This window comes from Cervus elaphus, chromosome 5, assembly GCF_910594005.1.
Source record: "Cervus elaphus chromosome 5, mCerEla1.1, whole genome shotgun sequence".
NCBI lineage: Eukaryota > Metazoa > Chordata > Mammalia > Artiodactyla > Cervidae > Cervus > Cervus elaphus.
The window spans coordinates 13482875-13505319 of NC_057819.1; the positions used below are offsets into that span (position 1 = coordinate 13482875).

Consider the following 22445-nt stretch of genomic DNA (forward strand, 5'->3'; position numbering starts at 1 on the left):
TTCAAGTCCAGGCTTTGCTTAGTATTAGCCACCGGGTCTATACGGCTCAGTTTTCCTTCTCTGTAAAATGGGAATCATAGAATCTACTTCATTTTCCGGTTTCAAAACCTGGGGCTGGACACAGGATGAATGCCTAACTTTAGTTAGACTGTATGGTCAACCCCATCATTGTAAGTGAGATAATAATACATTAGTCTGGAGGGAATGAGGTGGGAACTGCTCAGGCAGGAAGGTGTGTTAAGACCAGGAACTCTACTCAATGCTCTGTGGTGACCTCAGTGGGAAGTCCAAAAGGGAGGAGACCTACGCACATGTGTAGCTGATCACTCTGCCATACAGTAGAATCTAACACAACGTTATAAAGCAACTACACACCAATAAAAATTAACTTTAAAAAACCATTTAAAAAAAATTTTAAAACAATGTTACTGTTAGTGATTCTCAGGTTAACAAGGAAATCAAAAGAACTGAGTTGCATGCATCTAATGACAAATTCAATATAAAGCCCTGAAAAGTATATCCCAATTCATAACACACTTTTAAGAAGATAGTAAGTATAAAAATAAATGTGAATGTTAAAAAAAAAAAAAAGGATTAAAGCAGCCATCTGCTGAGGGCGGAGGGCGGGGCGGGAGGGGAGCCCGCGTCACCCTCAGGTCACACCAGCTGCTGTCAGCTCCTGTCCCAGGCGTCCAGATATCCTGGCGGGATGAGGAGGCGTCTGGGCTGCCCACTCAATCCTGTCTCGGCTCCAGATCCCAGGCGAGCTAAGCTGCTTCCTCTCCGCTCCTTGGCTATTTGTGGCCCTCCTTACAGGGCCAGGGCCCAGGGAGGTGTCACTGGCCCCTTCCGTCCCATGTTCTCTTTCAAACAATGGGAACCAGGATGTTCCATCCATCAAGCCCCCTAACTGTCTCGCCATCCTCTCCGAAGCCCAGACCCACAGCCCTGCCTGGCCTCGGGCACCCCGTGAATACCTAGGCCAGGGCTGACGGTGTAGGAGGTGTTCCCCCGCTGCTTATGCTAATTCGGATTCCAGCCCTGATGAGGATCATCATTCAGTCACTCAACAAACACCAGGGGAGGCCCAGAATCCCAGTGAGCCTGTGCTCTGGAGTCAGAAGGCTCCAGGTTCAATCACAGCTCACTGCTAACCAGTCCCCCCTCCCCCAACCTGAGTAACAAGTTGATTAACCTCTCTGTAGCCCTGTGTCCACAGATCAATTAATAACAATCCTTACGACACAGTGTTGTGTAAAACCTTTAGAAGGATGTCTGGCAAGTAATAGGTGGTCAATAAATGTTACTTATCATTAACCACAGTATTATTAATGTTAACATTAATATGTCTTGCACTTTCATTATATCCTTATTTCTGGGCCACTTTGAAAGCACAGTTGACCCTTAAAACAATGGAGGGGTTAGGGACACCAAATCCCTGGACCACTTGTAAGCTGGTTCTTCTGCTCACTGGGGATTCAGACTCTTCCTTATCTTTCTCTCATACCTGTTTGGTTGTTATTCTCTGTGTCACTTCCTCTCCTGGGCAGCGGGTCCTGACCCAGAGCTCCCTGCCCCGGTCAGTCTAGGCACTTCCATCCCAAGCTACCCCACACTGGTAGCTAGTAGTAAAGAATCCACCTGCCAGTGTAACAGACCTAAGAGATGCAGGTTCAATCCCTGGGTCGGGAAGACTCTCTGGAGAAAGGAACCGCAACCCACTCCAGTACTCTCTCCTGGGAAGTCCCACGGACAGAGGAGCCTGGCAGGTGGGCTACAGTCCATGAGGTTGCCAAAGAGTCTAACACGACTGAGCGACTGAGTACACATTACAACATAGACATTCACCAAACCTACATTTGCATCAAGTGCCCAGACTGGCCGGTGGCTGTATTTTACATCAGTTTTTATTACTACTACATGCAAAGAAAGATATAATGAAAATATACCTGAACATACAAATTAAGGAGGGAGAGAGGCACCCGGGTCAGGCATTGATCTTTTGTTTGTGTAAGAGGTTGACTCAGCAAATCCTTTTTATGGTTGTAGTGAAAAGGGAGGCTCTGCATCAGCTTCAGCGACAGTAAATTCTCAACTGGGAATAAATTTTTCTGGTCAGCCGACACTTGTCTGGTCTAAGGACCAAAGACCTTTCTACACCTCTGATTCTTCTTCCCTCCACAACTCAGAATAAGCTGAGCTGTGCTGTGCTGAGTCTGTCATGGCCAACTCTTTGCAACACCATGGACTGTAGCCCGCCAGGCTCCTCTGTCCATGGGGATTCTCCAGGCAAGAATACTGGAGTGGATTGCCATGCCCTCCTCCAGAGGATCTTCCCAACCCAGGGATCGAACCCAGGTCTCCCACATTGCAGGCAGATTCTGAGCCACCAGGGAAGCCCAAGAATACTGGAGTGGGTAGCCTATCCCTTCTCCAGGGGATCTTCTCAATCCAGGAATCTAATTAGGATCTCCTGCACTGCAGGTGGATTCTCTACTAGCTGAGCTACCAGGAAGACCCATAATGAACTACACTCACATAATTAATTAAAAAAAAATACATCACTTCTCACCAGAATGTAAATTGGTTCAACTTTTGGAGAGAGGAATTTGGCAGAGTCATTCTCATGAGCACCAACAATGTCTAAACATCTCGATCCAATAAATCTGCTTATAGAGACCTCACCCAAGCAAATTATCTGAAACAGGGGCAAAAGTGATCAATTTCACAACCACATTTGTTGTAGTTTTCAGTCTAAAATTTAAAAATAGGAAACAATTGGATCACAACCAACATGGTCTTGCTAAGTCAATGTTCTGATTATCTCTTTTGACATTAAAAAAAAAATCCCAAAGCTAAGTGACAACCACAGTTCTTTATTTGGTTGACAAATCTGACACATAGGCAAGGCTGACTGGAGATGCCCCTTTTCTGTGCTATTTGTCTGTTCTAAGTGCGGTTGACTCAAAAAGTGAAGGGCTGGACAGTGTCTCTTGACAGAGTATTTCCAATATGGTAGCCTCAGGATAGTCTGATGTCTTAAATGATGGCTCAGGACTCCACAGGACAGAAAGTAGAACCTGCAAGTTTCTTAAAGTGTGGGCCAGCACAGCACCACTTCTGCTTTTTTCTACTGATGGAAGTCACAGAGCACCATGGTGTCTATACAGGGCAGGGGCCACAGATCCACCTCTTTCATGGGGGATGTATATAAGAATTTGCAGACATGGAAAAAAAAAAAAGAATTTGCAGACATGGAGATACAGAGGTAGAAAACAGACTTGTGGACACAGTTGGGGGAAGGAGGGGGTGAGACAAATTGAGAAAGTAGCGCTGAAACATATACACCACCACATGTAAAACAGATCGCCAGTAAGAATTCTCTGTATGACTCAGGGACTCAACTCCATGCTCTCTGACAACCTAGAGGAATCGGAAGGGGTCGGGGTGGGGGGTGGGAGGGAAGCTCAAGAGGAGACGACATACGTATACTCATGGCTGATTCATCTTGATGTTTAGCAGAAACCAACACAACGTTGTAAAGCAATTATCCTCCAATTAAAAATATAAAAATTTTTAAGAAGGAAATTTGTGTTCAAATCAGCATTTTTCAGCTCCAATAAGGAATTCTGGCTATGTGCACTCCCAGCTGGCTGGTGGGTTCCTGATGTCCCCTCAGGCCGGATGTTAGATTCCCCAGTTTGCCATGGCTCCTCACTGGCCTGCTTTCTGCGTTAATGATTCCTGTCGGCCCCCCTGGGCGTGTGTGTTTGCAATCTCATGAACCATATTTATAACTGAAAATCAACAACAACAGATTCATAAAGCAAATCTAAGGCAAAGCACGTTGAGATGATTTGTCTGGAGAGAGGAGAATGGTGCCTGAGATGCAAAGCACTCGTGATTTCCCTATACCTTGTACAAACTGGTCCTTATTCCAGTCCTCTTGGACGGGAGCCACCCTCTCGACTCCCATCTCATGCTTCCTCCCCAGGGAATGGTGTCAGGAAGGTGTGGTGATCCTCCAGCCACTGATGCCCTCAGTGAAAGTGAAAGTCACCCAGTCGTATTCGACTCTTTGCGACTGCATGGGCTATAGAGTCCATGGAATTCTCCAGGCCAGAATACTGGAATGGGTAGCCTTTCCCTTCTCTAGGGGATCTTCCCAACCAAGGGATCGAACTCAGGTCTCCCACATTGCAGGTGGATTCTTTACCAGCTGAGCCACTAGGGACGCCCAAGAATACTGGAGTGGGTAGCCTATCCCTTCTCCAGGGGATCTTCCCAACCCAAAAATCAAACCAGGGTCTCCAGCATTGCAGGTGGATTCTTTACCAACTGAGCTATCAGGGAAGCCATCAGCAATGCAGTCAAATCTCTGAAAAGGAGTGGGTGGGAGAGGCTGGAAAGTGAGGAAAGGGCTAGAAACAGGAGTTCAAGAGCAATATAGACAATGTTTGTTTCTCTTTTTCTGACTTTCTTCAGTCTGTATGACAGATTCTAGGTTCATCCACAAATGACTCAATTTCATTCCTTTTTATGGCTGGGTAATATTCCATTGTATATATGTACCACATCTTCTTTATCCATTCATCTATCAATGGACATCTAGGTTGCTTCCATGTCCTGGCTATTGTAAATAATGCTGCAATGAACATTATGATACATGTTGTCTTTTTGAGTCATGGTTTTCTCAGGGCATATTATCTGTGGTTGAAGTGCTGGGTCATATGGTAGTTCTGGGCTTCCATGGTGGCTCAGACAGTAAAGAATCTGCCTGCAATGCAGGAGACCTGGGTTCAATCCCTGGGTTGGGAAGATACTCTGGAGAAGAGAATGGCAACCCACTCCAGTATTCTTACCTAGAGAATTCCATGGACAGAGGAGCCCGGCAGGCTACAGTCCATGGGGTTAGCCCATGGACTGAGCGACTAACACTTTCACTTTCATGGTAGTTCTATGAAATCTAGAAGAATGGTACTGATGGACCTATTTGCAGGGCAGGAATAGAGACTCTGGGGCAGAGAACAGACGTGTGGACCCACAGAGAGAAGAAGAGGGGGAGGCGAATTAAGAGAGTAGCATTGACATATATACACCATTGTGTTGTGTGTATATGTGTAAATATATTTACACATATGTTGACCATGTATAAAATAGATAGCTAGTGGGAAGCTTCTGTATAATGCAGGGAGCTCAGCTCAGTGCTCTGTGATGATTTAGAGGGGTGGGAGGGATGTTCAAGAGGGAGGGGCTATATCTATACATATGACTGATTCATGCTGCTTACAGCAGAAACTAACACAACATTGCAAATAAATTACACTCCAATTAAAACAAAAGAAAGAACAGTATAAAGACCAGCATCGGAGTGGGTGCCTTGGGTTTGGGAAGAAAGAGACAAACAGTGAAGTCGGTGGTAAAAGGAAAGAGCATGACATGGCCATTTCATGCCTCCTAGCAAACAAGATAGAGGGCAGCAAACACTGGCTGCCCAAACTGCTCAAGAAATCGCTAGCAAATTGCCCCATGGACAGCTAGAAGGAAACCACCCCTCTCTCTGAATTACAATCACATGGGTACCAACTTCGTGACTTTTACTATCTGTGCAAATCACCTGGGCCATTAATCATTTAACATTTTATTCTAAGTTGATTTATAAAGAATCTTAAAAGAAAAAAAACTCAGCTTTATCCTATGAAATTCCCTCTGAGAAATCATGAGAAGCACAGGTGATATGCTACACACACACGTGCACACACAATGGTGTGCTACAGCTGGCCCAGAATGTTAATAAAAGCCAGTGTTCACTTGTCAAGGGTTTTGCAAGCCTGCCGTGAAACACAGCCATTGTGAAAAATTAAATTATACAAGCTTGCAATTACATTTTTTGAAAGATAAGGGGAACAAGTACACAGAACTCATCCCTTCCTCATTATTTTACTACATTTTCCTATGACCTCTGTCCTTCAGGTTACTTTCACCTATTGCTTCTGGAGGATGAGAATTCTGTATTCATTATCTAATCCTGGACATCTTTTCCCAACTCTGTGTTCAGTGACACAGCAGCAGCTTGATGGTAAGTGTATTGACCCCATTTCTGTTGCTGTGGTTTAGTCGCTAAGTCGTGTCTGACTCTTTTGGGACCTCATAGACTGTAGCCCACCAGGCTCCTCTGTCCATGGGATTTCCCGGGCAAGAATACTGGTGTGGGGTGCCATTTCCATCACCAAGGGATCTTCCCAACCCAGGGATTGAATCTGCATCTCCTGCATCAGCAGATGGATTCTTTACCACTGAGCCACCAGGGAAGCACGTGGAAACTGGAAAATGCTCCAGATCAGGGCTTTCTTCCCCTGCAGGGCTGACGGCTAAATATTCACCAGCACACTGCATCTTTGTGTCATTATTAAATCCATATAATATGTCTAGTATAATATGTAATATAAATATATTTCCCCTGCATGCATGTATGCATGCTAAGTTGCTTCAGTCGTGTCTGACCCTGTGCACCCCCATGAACTGTAGCCCGCCAGGCTCCTCTGTCCATGGGATTCTCCAGGCAAGAATACTGGAGTGGGTTGCCATGCCCTTCCTCCCAGCCTAGGGACTGAACCCTCATCTCTATGTCTCCTGCTTTGGTAGGCATGTCCTTTACCACTAGCGCCACCCAGGAAGCCCCTTTGTTTCCCCTAATGCTCCCTAAAACAAATCAGCTGCAAAATTAAAATATATATATTGCCATATTCTCGCAAAGGTCTTGCTGTCCATCAGCAAGGAAGTGCTGTCGTTTGACACTCACTAGCCCCACCCAACAGTCATTCATTAGGGACCCTGAGGCCTGGAGGAGGTGAGTGAGTTTGCTGAGACTACAGTGAGTTCAAGGCCAACTGCAGCTTCTCCCCCACCCCACCCCTGGTCCCCAGCCCCCTGCACTGCTTTCTGTTCAACGCTGCCTCCCTGTGCAGATGACAAGTCACGTCACTAAAACACACATTTCAGAAACAACTAGAATAAGAGGGGGCAGCCAGAATGAGGGCAGAAGGGAGGGGACTGGGAGGGGGGATGGTAAAAGGGTCATTAGAAATTCACACAATTAATTAGACAATGCTGGGGACACGGTCATCTCTAATCCATTGATAAAGATGGCAGGGGGGGCCTATTCCCACCTGGGACCCCTTGCGGGTTACCACAAGCTAAGCTCAATGATCTGCCTCCCCCTCAATCCACCCCCTCCCCAAACCCGCTTAAATATTTGATGCAAAATTAAAGCCCGTTCCAACTTTTATGAGCAGTGTAGCAGTGTCTGCTGCCGCTGGGCGCCCACTGCCCCCACCATTTCCCAAGGAGCCCCCCCACCCCCCATCCTGGGCGGCCTCGGCCTCCATCAAGCCGAGTGCATTAGGACAATTAGCACCAGCCCACTGGCGCCAATTAGCAACCAACAGTGTCTATATTATGGAGAGGGAGCGGCAGGGGCGCCTGTGTCTCCAGCCGGCCTTCACACTCAATTACATTAAGTGGAGGCTCCGAGCTGCGGTCGGTGGGATGGACAGTTGCTGGAGTAATTGTGTCTTCTCTGCTCTGTAGGTGATCTTCTCCTGGCTCCCCGATCCAGGACTGACTCCTCTTCCTGTCCACTTCCATCAATACACATGCCTTCAAAAGGCAGGAGGAAGGGAGGCACAGGGTGGAGGCTGCAATGGCCAGAGAAGCAGGTCGGGCATGGAGCTAAATCATAATAAGGATCATTCATTCATTCGTTCATTCCACAAATGTTCTCCCAGGGCCCACTGTGCGCCTGGCAGGCTTCTACAGCCAGCACCAGCTAGAAAACTGGCCTTGCTCAATGCAAAGTGACGATATGAGATTCATTGTCCAAAAGCTGTTAGGAGCTTCACAACGGTGGCACAGAGCATTAAACCAACTGCGGGATCCTTCTGAGCAGGGACCCCTTCTCAGCCCTTCTGAGCCCAGCCCAATAGCACGGTTGTGGGGTTTGGGGATATGGTCGTGAACACATCTGAACAGACATGCCTGCCTTCAGGGGACCTCACAGTTTGATGGAGAGAGTTGTTGTTGTTCAGTCACTAAGTCGTGTCCAACTCTTTGCGACCCCATGAACTGCAGCACGCCAGGCTTCCCTGTCTTTCACTATCTCTCAGAGTTTGCTCAAACTCATATCCATCTAGTCGGTGATGGCATATAACCATCTTATCCTCTGTTGCCCTCTTCTCCTTTTGTCTTCAATCTTTCCCAGCATCAGGGTCTTTTCCAATGAGTCGGCTCTTCACATCAGGTAGACAAAGTATTGGAGCTTCAGCTTCAGCATCAGTCCTTGCAATGAATATTCAGAGTTGGTTTCCTTTAGGATTGACTGGTTGGACCTCCTGGCAGTCCAAGGGCCTCTCAAGAGTGTTTTCCAGCACCACAGTTCAAAGCATCCATTCTTAGGCACTCAGCCTTCTTTATGGTCCAGCTCTCACATTCATACATGACTACTGGAAAAACCATAGCTTTGACTATATGCATCTTTGTTGACAAAGTGATGTCTCTGTTCTTTAATATGCTGAGCACCAAAGAATTGATGCCTTAGAACTGTGGTGCTAGAGAAGACTCTTGAGGGGCCTTTGGACAGCAAGGAGATCAAAGCAGTCAATCCTAAAGGGAATCAACCCTGAATATTCATTGGAAGGACTGATGCTGAAGTTGAAGTTCCAATACTTTGGCCACCTAATGCAAAGAGCGGACTCATTAGAAAAAACTTTGATGCTAGGAAAGATTGAAGGCAAGAGAAGAGGATGACAGAGGATGGGATGGTTGGATGGCATCACCAACTCAATAGACATGAGTTTGAGTAAACTCTGGGAGATGGTGAAGGGCAGGGAAACCTGACGTGCTACAGTCCATGGGGTTGCAAAGAGTCGGACACAACTGAGCAACTGTCAACCACAACAACACACTGTCTAGGTTTGTCACTGCTTTCCTTCCAAGGAGCAAGCGCCCTTTAATCTCGTGGCTATACTCACCATCTGCAGTGATTTTGGAGCCCAAGAATATAAAATCTGTCACTGTTTCCACTTTTTTCCCCTTATATTTGCAATAAAGTGATGGGATGGAGAAAGACAGTTGATAAATGGTAAACAAAATGGATTAGCAAATTGGCTAGTTCATAAGAGGAGAACAAGTGTAATAACAAAAAGAAAAAAAAAATAGAGGATGGTAAGAGGATGGAGAAGGGTCAGAGGATTAGATGGACACTGGAAGAGGTCTTGGGATGGTGAGATTCAGGCAAAGAGTTGAGGGAGATGAGGGAGTGAGGCTTCTAGGTGAGGAAACAGCCAGTGCAAAGGCCCTGTGGTAGAGGTGTATCCAACCTGTTCAAATAGAGGTGGAGGTTAGAGTGCCTAGAGTGAAGTAAAGGGGGAGAGGAGGAGATGGAGGCCCAAGAACTAAGTGGGATGGAGAGGTGCTGGGTGAATCAGGTAGGGTCTTGTTGGCCATTATGAAGACCACGACTTTTGCTCAGGCAGTGACACTGAAGAACATGATTCAGGGAGCCACACTGAAGGGCTGTGAGCAGAGGCGGGAATGCATTAAGAGAATCACTCAGAAAGCTGTATTGGGACTAGACTACTAGACAGGAAAACATGGGTGCAAGGAGGCCCATGAAGAGTCTACCCCTAGGCTCTGTGGCCCCCATGGCCTCTGTTATATCTACCTACCTTTGTGATTACAGCACAAAATCAGCCATGCCGAAACAAATGGGCCTGGCTGTGCTCCAATAAAACTTTCTGGACACTGGATTCTGAGTCTCCTATAATCATTACATGTTATGAAATATGCTTTCTATAGCTTTCTCCCACAACCACTGCAAAAGGTAAAAACCAACCTTAGTTCATTGAGTCAAAAAAAAAAAGAAAGGGATCAAGCCAGCTTTGACCCAGAGGCTGTAGTTTATCAAACTCAGATTTTTAAAGTCATCCAGAGTGGGAACATGACACTAGGGAAGTGGGAGATTCTAGATATATTTTATGGTACAGACAATAGGACCTCTGAGAGGTTGGCTGCAAAGTGTAAGAGAGAAAAATCTGAGATGATGCCAAAGTTCGGGGCCTGAGGAACCAGAAGTGAAAGTTGCTCAGTCATGTCCAACTCTTTGCGACTCCATGGACTATACAGTTCACGGAATTCTCCAGGCCAGAATATTGGAGTGGGTAGCCGTTCCCTTCTCCAGGGGATCTTCCCAACCCAGGGATCGAACCCAGGCCACCTGCATTGCAGGTGGATTCTTTACCAGCTGGGCCACAAGGGAAGCCCTTAGGAGGCACCTAAGTGGAGAAGACCCTGGGAGGTGAGGGTTTGAGGGAGGGGCAAGAGAGGATGGTAATTATCATAATAGCTATGTATTAGTTATTTAACGGGTGTTTAATACACACACAGCTCTTTAAGATCACCACTTCACTTCATCTTTACATTATTCAGTGAATTTGACTCCATTCATGTATCAACCCATTTCACAGATGTGGAGACTAAGTCTCAAAGGAGTGAAATGCCTTTCTCCAAGATCACCAGCAGTTAAGTTGCAGACATAATTCTTTCCCATTCAGGAGCCTGTGTTCTGCAGTATAACATGACTCTGCCCACACTGCTTTGGAGATCTTACTTGAAGCAAGAGACTTTAAAACAGAAAGGAGAAGCCTTCCCAAGCCTACATGTTGATTTATGCTTTAACTTTAGAGTTGGCTTAGGGGTATGTGCTTCAACAAGCCTCTTCCCATCTCTGAGCCTCAGTCTCCCCATCTTTTCATGTGGCTCCATGACTAGAGGCTTTCCCAGGTTCCTTTCTGACTTAACATCTGCTGACACCCTGATTACTCAGCTTCTGACCAAAGGCAACCGGGGCAGGGATGGTCCAACAGCCTAAGGAAAGAGTTAATTCCCTGTGAAATTACTGGGGATTATTTACGTCTTTACATGGTGTTTTATATGTTTAAGTGCTTTCTGATCTTTTAGAAGCTAATCCCAGGTGGAGGCTAAAGGCCTATAAGAAAGCTCCTGTCAGTAGAAGCTGGAATTTGAAGAAGCTAGCAGATCTGGGGCAGCAGATGGTGTCTGCAAGAAAGTCAGTCCACCCCCTCCCATCTCCAGCAGGCTCTTACCCCAAGAACTGCCCCTGGTCACCTTGATGTGGGCCTCCAGCCTCCATAGGAACTGGGTACCTGATCAGGTGGAAAGATGGGTGAATATGAACCAAACAGCCCCTGATCTTGAGAAGCAAGCAGTCAGACTACGTGTGTGTATGTGCTCAGGCTTATCTAACTCTTTGTGACCCCATGGACTGTAGCCCCCCAGGCTCCTCTGCCCATGGAATTCTCCAGGCAAGAATACAGGCAAGGGGTTGAATGCCATTTCCTCCTCCAGAGGGATCTTTCCAATCCAGGGATCAAACCCGCGTCCCTTGTGTCTCCTGCTTCAGCAGGTGGATTCTTTACCACTGAGCCACCTGGGAAGCCCAGGAGAGACGTAATGTAGGCATAAGCCTGGAACCAGCCTCTGGATGCTCACTGACAGCCTAGTGCAAAAGGCAGCCACTGAATCACACAGAGTGTACACTCACACTGTGCTGGGCACTGGAGATGAATGAAGCGGTGGCCAGACCCAAGGTTCCTGCTGGCATCCAACTTTCCACCTAGTAAAGTCTGTGCGGTGAGCCAGAGAAGGACACTGGCCTTTTGACCTCTGGCTCCAGCCTGGAAGACTGGGTTGCCCCAGACATCTTTTTTGGGGGGGGAGGGGGACTGCATCTCATTTGCTGACAGTGAATTATTTGAGCAATTATTAAAGAACCAAGTGGTGAAGGTCTGGGCCTCTAGTCTTCTCCTGCCTGAGTGGGTACGCCAGCGGTGTCACTTCATTGCTCTGTGCCTCAGTTTCTTCATCTGTCAAAGGAGGATAATACTAGCCTCTGCCTCACAGGGCTGCAGTGAGGGTTGTCTGCAACCATGGGACACGCAGAGAACTGAGGCATTGTAATATACTATGTAAATTACCAGGAGCTGTGAGCTTTTAAAGGGTTTCCCTGGTGGCTCAGAGCTAAACAATCCTGTTTGCCAATGCAGGAGACACAGGAATCAAGGGGCCGATCCCTGAGTCAGGAATAATCCCCCGGAGGAGGGCATGGCAATATCCACTCCAGTATTCTTGCCTGGAGAATCCCACAGACAGAGGAGCCTGTCGGGCTATGGTCCACGGGGTCACAAGGAGTTGGACACGACTTAGCGACTGCTGTACCACACTAAGAGATGGGGATGCTGAAAGTTCAGAGAGACTGAGTGAACACGGTCAAATCAACAAGGCAGTGAAGAAGGAAGCCTGGATAGGAATGTCAGGTCGGAGCCCATGAATGTTTGAGCTTCTCAGACTGTGACTCCAGACGGATCCCCGGGTGTGCATGTGCTACTCCACTGATTCCCACTGTACTCTCTCCCGCCCGGGGCCTCTGCATTCTCCAACTATGGAATCTGACCTCAGAGTCCAGGACCAACCGCAGAAAGGGTAGGCCGAACGGACACCTCCTCTTCTTCCCTGGAAAACAGCCCTAAATGCCCCCGCCTCTGGCCCAATCCAGGGCGGGCACTTTTCAGCACCTGCCCCAACCAGAGCCCCAGAGGCTCAGGGCTCATCCCAGCTCCCATCATCCTATTAAGACTTCATCAAATGTATCTCCTCTGCCCTATATTTTAATTATTCAAAATCCAGGCTTTTCCCCTGCCTTGCCCGCCTTCCCTTAATACTCAGTCTGACCTCTCTCCTCCAGTCTTCTCCTTCCTCAGCGGAGCTCCCCGTCCCAAGGCAGACCCTTCACTTGGTTCAAGTTGAGCTCTCCCATTCATTCAGCACATAACAGGCACACGCATTCATCCCACGTGGCTGCCTTTTCTGCACCCTAGGGTTTTGCTTGGTCACATTTCTTTCATTTTTTTTTTTAAGATTTTTTTTGGATGTGAACCATTTTTAAAGTCTTTACTGAATTTGTTACAATATTGCTTCTGTTTCATGTTTTGATTTTTTTGGCCATGAAGGATGTGGGATCTTAGCTTCCCAACTAGGAAAGCACCCTAGTGCTTGAACCTGCACTCCCGGCACTGGAAGATGAAGTCTTAACCACTGGACCGCCAGGGAAGTCCCACTTGGCCACATTTCTAACTCCCCACAACCCTGGGAAGCTCTATCATCACCCATGTTACACAAGAGAAAACTCTCTCTATAGAATAACAAATTGAATATATAAGTCAAACCCGGGTCTTTCCAGTTAATCATGTTGTAATAATTATAAGAAGGAAGTAGAACAGCCCTGTTTTTATTCACGTCTATTAGGTGCCAGGCACGGTTGTATAGAGATGCTTTAAAAGCGTGTCTCAGTTGAATTTCAGAGCAAGCCAATGCGGAGGGGAAAACTGAGGCTCAGAGAAGTTAAGTAACTTGGCCAAGGTCACATTTCTGTTTCCACTTCTGGACAAGTGGTCAGGCACTTATCCCCAAGGGCCTCCCACAAAAGGCTGTTGGGCCAAGATGCCCCAGTTGGACAAGGTCTTGGCTAAATATCCATCCCAAGGGCCCCGGAGAAGGAGCTAAGGGGCAGAGGTGTCCCAATTCAATCCAGCTGAACTTCCATCCTGCCTTTGCAAGGACTCAAGGCTCTAGGGCGAAATGCTGGCCAGCTCCTAAAGCCGGGCAAGGACAAAAGAGAACTAATTAAGGTTGAAAGCAAGACAGGAACCCCGAGCACTGCCCGATAGCCCTACACTTCACTTGTTTCTTTGAAGACAACCCCAGTGGCATCTTCAAGAGACCTGGAAGCATCAAAGTAAGACCTTCTTGTCCACTTGGAAGAGGGATCCACCCCAAGGAGGAGCTTATTCAATATGAATGAGCAAATGTACATATTAAATCAAACATCACCCAACCCTCATCTTCTCAATTACTAAGGCCCAGTGATCTTAATTGCCCTGGGATCCACATAATCTTCGTGGGCATCAGAAAGACACGTTATTGTGGCAAACTGCTGGACTGAGAAGATGGACTATGGGCTCATTCATTCATCCTCAAGATAACTGCCAATTCCTTCCTTCTTTCATTCATTCTCAAGAGTCTTCAAGCAGCCTACATCCCATTGGGGTTTCCATACAAGCATAATTTTAAAAAAATGATATTTTATTTCCCAGTCTTCTCTGTTGGCTCCAGTGTAGCCAATGAGTGAGTGGCTAGTTGAGGCTTTTCTGTCCCTTCACTCTCCTGCCAGCTTGGAAAGCAGATGTGATTTCTGGAGGCACAGCAGCTACTTTGTAATCAGCTACTTTTTAGGCATTAAGCAGGAAGAGAATCAAGCTAAGAATATCATAGAGGGACCCTGGAGCTGTTAAGCTAATTTCAAGATCTACCTCCCTCTGGACTTCATGTTATGTAAGGAAAATAAGTTATTAAGTCATATAAGAGTTGAGTTTTCTCATAACTGTAGCCAATTGTACACCTGATTTAAGTGCCAACTTATGAGAAAGATGAGCACACTCCTCAGGGAGCTTCTAATCTAGTAAGATGGGGTAAGAGAAAAATAATGATTAAAGAAGTTGCCATGTGCCCACAGTTCTGCTGTCACCATCCAGAGAAATGGAAGCAAGGACATTCCCTGCCCAAGCCCTGCTCCTCAGATTCTTCTCCTTTCCTCTCCCAGTAGTCCCTGCCTCTCATGGAGCTCCCTGCAGCCAAAGCCACACATGGCCTCTGCTCCTGTGTGCATAGCCTCTCTGGTCTGTAAAAGCTCTAGAGTTCAGACCACATACCAGGAATGAATTTCTAGATTATTACCCATCTTAGGTGGGCCCACACTTTTGAACCATAAATCCACTTTTCTTTCCTATCACCAGTCCCAACCTAGTCACTTTTTTCCTCCTCTAATTTAACGCCAGAGCAGTTTCTCCCATCCGTACTGGCCAGCAAGGATAAGACTTCTTTCTGTCTGAACCCCAGGTCCATTGCTCAGTTCCAAGGCGCAGTGACCCCTCCTTAAAGCCACAGAAAGGAAAAATAATCCCAGTTGCTGATTTGGTGCCCAATAATAAGAAGGAAATGGTGATGACTTTTTCTATTCATAGTAACAGCAACCACAAACATTCATGGATCACGTGACCCAGTCCAGAGTCCAGAGGAGCCCTCACAGTCCTGATACTCCTGAGAGCATGGATGCTCCCGACACGTAGGAACTGTGTGTCTTCTCTTCACACTGTGGACCCAGTGCCCATCACATACTAAGTACTCATCAAGGTCGTAAATCCTCACCACAGTCCAATGAAGTAAGATATGATGATCAATCCCATGTGACAGGTGAAAAAAACTGAGGCTCAAAGAGGGAAAGGAACTTGCCTACAGTCACACAGCTGATAGGGGCAGGGCTAAGATTTGAACCTAGGTGCTCAGTTCTCTAAACACCACCTCCAGGACTCAGGGCTGTGTTCTGGACTATTTGGCTGCTCTTGGCTCAGATGGTAAAGAATCTGCCTGCAATTTGGGAGACCCAGATTTGACCCTTGGGTTGGAAAGATCCCCTGGAGAAGGAAATGGCAACCCACCTCAGTTTTCTTGCCTGGGAAATGCCACAGTCAGAGGAGTCTGGCAGGTTACAGTTCATGGGGTTGCAAAGAGTCAGACATGATTGAGTGATACATCCAGTGAAATTTAGAGATGAAAAAGTACAGGGACAATGACATTAGTTAAGAGCTTTTCTTTTCACTCCGTGGAAACAAAAAGGCTCCTTGCTGATTCTCTGCCACTTTTCTTAAGAACAACATCCCAAGCTGCATAGGGAGGAAGCGTGTCATGAAGAAACAGTGATGCTGATAAAAACCACTTTTTCAGAGCATGAATTGAAGGCAATTACTCAGATTATCAAACCACTCTTCACAACAGATTCTAAGCCGGTTTCTTGAAACAGCAGCCCCCTATCTCTCTGACTTAAAAATGTAATCACTGATTGATTCATTCAAAAAACATTTATTGGGACTTCCCTAGTAGTCCAGTGGTTAAGACTCTGTGCTCCCACTGCAGGGGGCCTGGGGTCGAACCCTGTTCAGGGAACTCTTAGCAGATCCCACATGCTGCAACTAAGACCCAGGACAGACAAATACATAAATATTGTTTAAAAAAATTTATCATTGAAACATGTAAATTATCCTATGTGAAACAAATCGCCAGTCCAGGTTCGATGTATGATACAGGGTGCTCGGGGCTGGTGCACTGGGATGACCCAGAGGGATGGGATGGGGAGGGAGGTGGGAGGGGAGTTCAGGATGGGGAACACATGTATACCCATGGCAGATTCAAGTCAATGTATGGCAAAACCAATACAATATTGTAAAGTAAAATAAATAAACAAATAAATAAAAAAATAAAATTTATCAAGCCTCTACGGTATGCCAGGAACTCTTGTAGGTGCTGAAGCCATACCTTTGAATAAAATAGACAAAACCCTTGCCTTCACAGGGCTTATAGCCTTCAAGCAGGGAGACTGATAATGTGTTTGAAATAACCCCCACCAAAGAGATCCATGTCTTAATCCCTGAAACCTGCAACCTTACCTTATAGGGAAAAAGGGGTGGAGCTTTACAGTTATAATTAAGAACTTGAGATGGATAGAGTTTCCTGGACTGTCTAGGTGGGCTCTAAACACATCAGTTACAAGAGGGAAGCAGAGATTTGACACACACAGAACAGAAAGCCATGTGAAGACAGAGAGTAGAAAGCCAAGTGAAGACAGAGAAAAGGGCTTTGCAAGTGCTGGTCTTGAAGGTTGGGAGCGACGCTGACACAAGCCTAGGAACATCAGAAGCTGAAGTGGCAAGAAACGAGATCTCTGAGATCCTTCTGAGGATACCCTCTGGATACCTTGATTTTGGCTGTGATATTGATTTCACATTTCTGACCTTAGGAACTGTGAGAGAATACATATCTGCTGTGTTTTTTTTTTTTAATTGATCAATGGATTCATTTTTTTTAATTGGAGTATAATTGCTTAACAACATCGTGTTAGTTTCTGTGGTACAACAACGTGGATCAGCTCTATGTCTACATATCGAGCCCCTCCCTCCTGAACCTTCCTCCCCTCCCCTCGCATCCCACCCTCTAGGTCATCACAGAGTATTGAGCTAAGCTCCCTGTGCTGCACGGCAGCTGCCCACTAGCTATCACTTTTGCTAGAGTCTGTCATACAGAGCAAAAAAGTCCGAAAGAAAAAAACAAATCTCATATATTAAGGCATATATGTGGAATCTAGAAAAATGGTCCCTATCAACCTCTCTGCAGAGGCTCAGAGGTAGAGAACGGAGGTGTGGACACAGCAGGGCAAGGAGTAGGGGGACAAATTGAGTAGCTTGGAAGCATCTGCTGTTTTAAGCCCTCAGGTTAATGGTAATCTGTTCCTACGAGACAAATACAGATACTTTAAAGAAATCTGATAAATGAACAATAGAGCGGCAGCTGCAGTTTACAAAGGATTCCGTGCACACACGTCTTTCCAGAAGAATGCCCTGCACACAGCTCAGCCTCCCATGATGGAAAGTCCGGGGGTGGCTACTCAACCCTAAGGAAAGCCTGGGCTTCCAGCTCCACTTTCCTTCGCTCCCTGGCAGCTCAGGCCCAAGGTCGCAGGGGAGCCGGGACACGGGGCCCTCTGCCTGCATCCTGTTTAAGCCCAGTGACTTCCCTCGCCAATTAGAGGTTTCCCCTGCAGCTGGCCCTGCGCTCTCCACACCTGCCCAGGGAAGCACGTGTCGGCCATCAGACGCCATTTCTGCCACTGTCTCGTGTCACCTCATTGTTCCCGAGTTGGCAACCACTCTGGAGAAATGAGCCCTCTCGGGATGTTTGGGAGAGACTGAGCAAGAGATCGCCACAGCCCTCTTCTGGGGAAAGAAAGAGTAGTGGTTGCAGCTACCCTTTATCAGCTGCCTATCTGGTGCCCTCACTGCTCCAGGTATGGTCCAGGCAGCACCCACACCCTAGGTCCCCCCGCTCAGACCTGCCCACTCAAGACCAACAGGAGTCCCAGGAGGTTCACATGATGCGAGCAGGAGGAGCTCATCCAAACCTCCACGGAGGATAAGACCAGAGGAGAGGGGTTGCACATGGCCCTAGTTTCACTGCTTAAGGCACTCAGTAGCTCTGATTTGCCTGGGGAAGTTCTGATTTCCTCACTTTCAATCCATGGGCCCCCATCACTAGCCCGAGGGATGGGCATGGAATCTAGGTGTTAGTCAGTCAGTCCCTGTGGCCACAGAGATGGTTCTTAGTGACCAAACGCCTAATGAGCTACAGATAACTCCAGGCTAGGAGAGCTACAAGAGAAGTCGGTGTGCCTTCCAGCTGCGGTTGGGCTTCCTAGTGCAATGACACCATCTTTCTCCAATGAGAAGAGGTCCTGGAGTTGCCACAGAGTCTCGTGAACAATGAAACCAACACAGAGATGGAGAGAAACCAAAGTAATGGAAGCCAAACTAGACCCTTCAATTATTCAACTTCATTAGTCTCTCAAAACAGAGTGATTCCAAATGCATATACATGATCATGGAGGACAGGGAAGTGAGTGGTTGTCTTCACTCCTTAAAAAACCCCAGAGCTCCCCAAAGAGGAGAGACGTTTGCCAAAGAAGTCCATTAAAATACGGTCATCATTACTAGTCTTGGGGAGAGTCAAATTAATACTCCAGTGAAATACCACCACACACCTACCAGAAGATCAAATTAAAAGGAAAAAGAGATGCTGGTCTTGTCAAACAGTAGCGAGGATGCAGGTCAGTTAGAATTCTCTTACACTGGTGATTAGAACGCAGTATGGCAACACCACTTGGGAAAACCGCTGGGCAGTATCATATACAGTTACACATTCTCTTATCATGTTACCCAGTAATGTGACTCTTAGGTATTAACCCAGGAGCAATAAAACAGATATCCAACACAAAGACCACAAACACATGTATGTATGTGAGTGCTCATAACAGCATCATTCATAATCATCCTAAACTGGAAACAGCCAAAATGTCCACCAGCTGATGAATGGATACACAAAAAGTGGAGTCTCCATTCAGTGGACTATTACTCAACCATAAACAAGAACAAACTACTGATACACACAACAGCATGGGTGAACCTCAAAAGTCTTATGGAAAGTGGAAGAAACAGGGGACAAAAGGCTACAGACTGAATAAGTTCCTTTCTATGACATTCTGAAAGAGGTGAAACTATAGAGACAGAAATCAGATCAATGACTGTCAGGGTCCTAGAGCCCAAGATGGATCAAGAAGCAAGCACAAAGGAACTTTGGGAGGGGATGGCAGTTTTCTACATCTTGATTGCAGTGATTGCTGCTGCTGCTGCTGCTAAGTCGCTTCAGTCGTGTCCGACTCTGTACGACCCCATAGACAGAAGCCCACCAGGCTCCCCCGTCCCTGGGATTCTCCAGGAAAGAACACTGTAGTGGGTTGCCATTTCCTTCTCCAATGCATGAAAGTGAAAAGTGAAAGTGAAGTCGCTCAGCTGTGTTCGACCCTTAGCTACCCCATGGACTGCAGCCCACCAGGCTCCTCCATCCATGGGATTTTCCAGGCAAGAGTACTGGAGTGGGTTGCCATTGCCTTCTCCGATTGCAGTGGTTACATGATCATAAATATTTGTTAGAATTCATCAAACTCATCAATGAACTTATGGATGAAAAGATGTATTTTACTGGATATAAATTAAATCTCAATAAATCTGACTTAAAAAAAATAAACCAAATGAATCCCAAAGTGCTTATTCTGTCTACTAAACCCTTTTCCAGGACTAATTCTTCGAACCCTCCTAGGAACCTTCCCAGGTGGCTCAGCGGTAAAGAATCTGCCTGTCAATGCAGGAGACTGAGGTTCGATCCTTGGGTCAGGAAGATCCCCTAGTGAAGGAAATGACAACCCACTCCAGTATTCTTGCCTGGGAAATCCCATGGACAGAGGAGCCTGGCAGGCTATAGTCCATGGGGTCACAAAGAGTCAGAAATGACTTGGTGACTAAACAACAAGACGAACCTTACAGGGCATGTAACTAGTATTATCACCATCTTACAGATGCAGAAAACGAGACACGGAGAGATTGAGTAACCTGGCCACCATCCCCCAGCAAGTTAATGGCAGGCCTGGAACTCAGTTTCAATAAGTACTGCCTCAAGCTCACGCTCTTAACCACTTCGCCATCTTTGTAAATGGGGGGCAAGGCCACGTGCACAGGGGAGGCTGGGGGCGGGGAGAAATGAGCGCAAAGGGGATACAGCCTTGTTCCAGCCCCAGAGGTGATTTCCCCACCACTGCTGCTCCAATTCTTCTGACTCATTCCTCAATGCCAACCAACTCCCTCTGGGCCCCTAACCAGAAAGTCAGCACGATTCTGCGAGAAAAGAAGACTGCGTCCTACAAGCGCTCGGTGGACTTCCCCTGACATCTTGTCAGCACTCAGAACACCCATGACAGCTTCTCCTGAAATATTTCCCAAGCGAGCGCTCTGGCTGCCCCGGCCAGTGGGGCCTCTGATAGTCCCCCTTTCACCTGGTGTAAATGCCTGTTGACAAGGTTCCCAAGGCTCAGATCCGACCTCGCTCCACCCCGTGAGATCAAATGCAGAAAGTGCATCATATGATGCTGTCGAAAGCCCATTTCTCCTCCTCTTACCAATGTGAGTTGGAAGGTGGTGAAGATGCTCTCCCAGGTGCTGTGACTACTTCACGGGCCAGGAGCAGAGGGTGTTTTTCCAAACAGCAGGAAAAAGTCAGCAGGGGCTGCCAACCCAGGCCCTGGGACTGATTCGTGGGAGCAAGGACTATAGGGCCCCGTCTGGCTTCCAACTCTGGAGCTTCATGAAGGGTCACAAAAATCTGTGCTGAAATATTTTTCTCCCTGCTCAGCTAGAAAGATTTGCCAGACTCCACATCAAGTCTTCTCCAAGTAAGCGGCTAGAACCCAGTGTCCAGGGACCCTAGAATAACAAAAATGAGAACAACTGCTTAAACAAGGAAAAGTCTGAACAACTTGGCAAGATCTTTTTTGACTCTGCCCTAGGGTTTGTTGACAGTCAGTTAAAGTGGGATTTAAGCCCAGCGGTATGGAGAAGTTGGGAATCTTAACACCCTTCTGGACTTTGTTCTCAAACTTTATCATTCCTCGGTTTCTACTGTTTTCTTAGTCGCATGGCAAACGAGTTTCATGTTGAGGGCCATGTCTGAGTGGTTGGTTCTGACTATTTTTATGTTAAGAAGGATTCTGGGGACTTCCCTGGCAGTCCAGTGGTTAAGAATTCACCTTGTAATTCAGGGACACAGGTTGATCCCTGGTCCAGGGAGATTCCATGTGCTGCTGGGCAACTAAGCCCAGGCATCACAACTACTTAGCCTGCACACTCTGGAGCTCACATGCCACAATTAAAGAGAAGCCCACAATCTGCAACTAAGATCCGACACAGCCAAGTAAACAAATAATTTAAAAAAAAATAAAAAAGATTCTAGGCTAAGCATGGACTCAGTGAAAACTATTGTGATCTATTAGTGATGTCTGCCATGGGTGAGGCAAGGAGGAACACAGAAGGCATGCCACGTATTTTCCATCCCTGTTTTATACAAAAAGGATATAGCAATAGAAGGAAGACTCCAGGAAAAGAAAAGGTCAAACATGAATGCAATCTGATTCACTGAAAACCACCAGATATCTTTTAGAAACTGCACACGACAGCCATAGCTGCAGCTGCTATCTCTAGCCCAACCCCAGAGAATTCAGAAAACACTGGTGGTAGAAGTTGCTCAGTCATGTCCGACTCTTTGAGGCTGCATGGACTGGCCCCATGGACTGTAGCCCACCAGGTTCCTCTGTCCATGGAATTCTCCAGGCAAGAATACTGGAGCAGGTAGCTATTTCTTCCTCTAGGGGATCTTCCCAACCCAGAGATCGAACCAATGTCTCCTGCACTGCAGGCAGATTCTTTACTGTCTGCACTACCAGGGAAGCCTGTCAAAAAACACTAGACATCTGCAAAGCATACAGTTTTCTTCTGAGAAAGACACAGTTTCTTCTGCATAAAGATGTCACGATTGTGCTCTGTGGTGCTCTACTAACCTGGCCACCACGGACTCATGGAAGGCACCAGTTCTTGTAGATAAAATTTTATGGAAACACATCATTTTGTTGATGTAGTGTTTCTGAATGCTTCTGTACTCCAGCGATGGAGTAGAATAGTGTGACAGAGGCTGCATGGCCTACAGAATCTAAGATATTTATTATCTGGTCCTTTACAGAAAGTTTACTAGCCCCTGGATTAAACAATTGCCATCCAAGCCAAAAGCAATTGAGGGAAGTCTGTTCCTAATAGGAGTCAAGCATT

The 22445-nt window shown here is 46.7% G+C and overlaps 1 long non-coding RNA gene across 1 annotated transcript in view; it reads left to right on the forward strand.

Moving 5' to 3' along the window:
- LOC122693294 overlaps nucleotides 1-8087 on the forward strand; it is a 31191-nt gene extending 23104 nt beyond the window's left edge. Inside the window, exons 2-3 of the long non-coding RNA XR_006340851.1 lie at nucleotides 5974-6079; nucleotides 7591-8087. This is a non-coding gene — a long non-coding RNA (uncharacterized LOC122693294). The remainder of the gene's footprint in view (nucleotides 1-5973; nucleotides 6080-7590) is intronic.
- Nucleotides 8088-22445: the final 14358 nt, after the last annotated feature.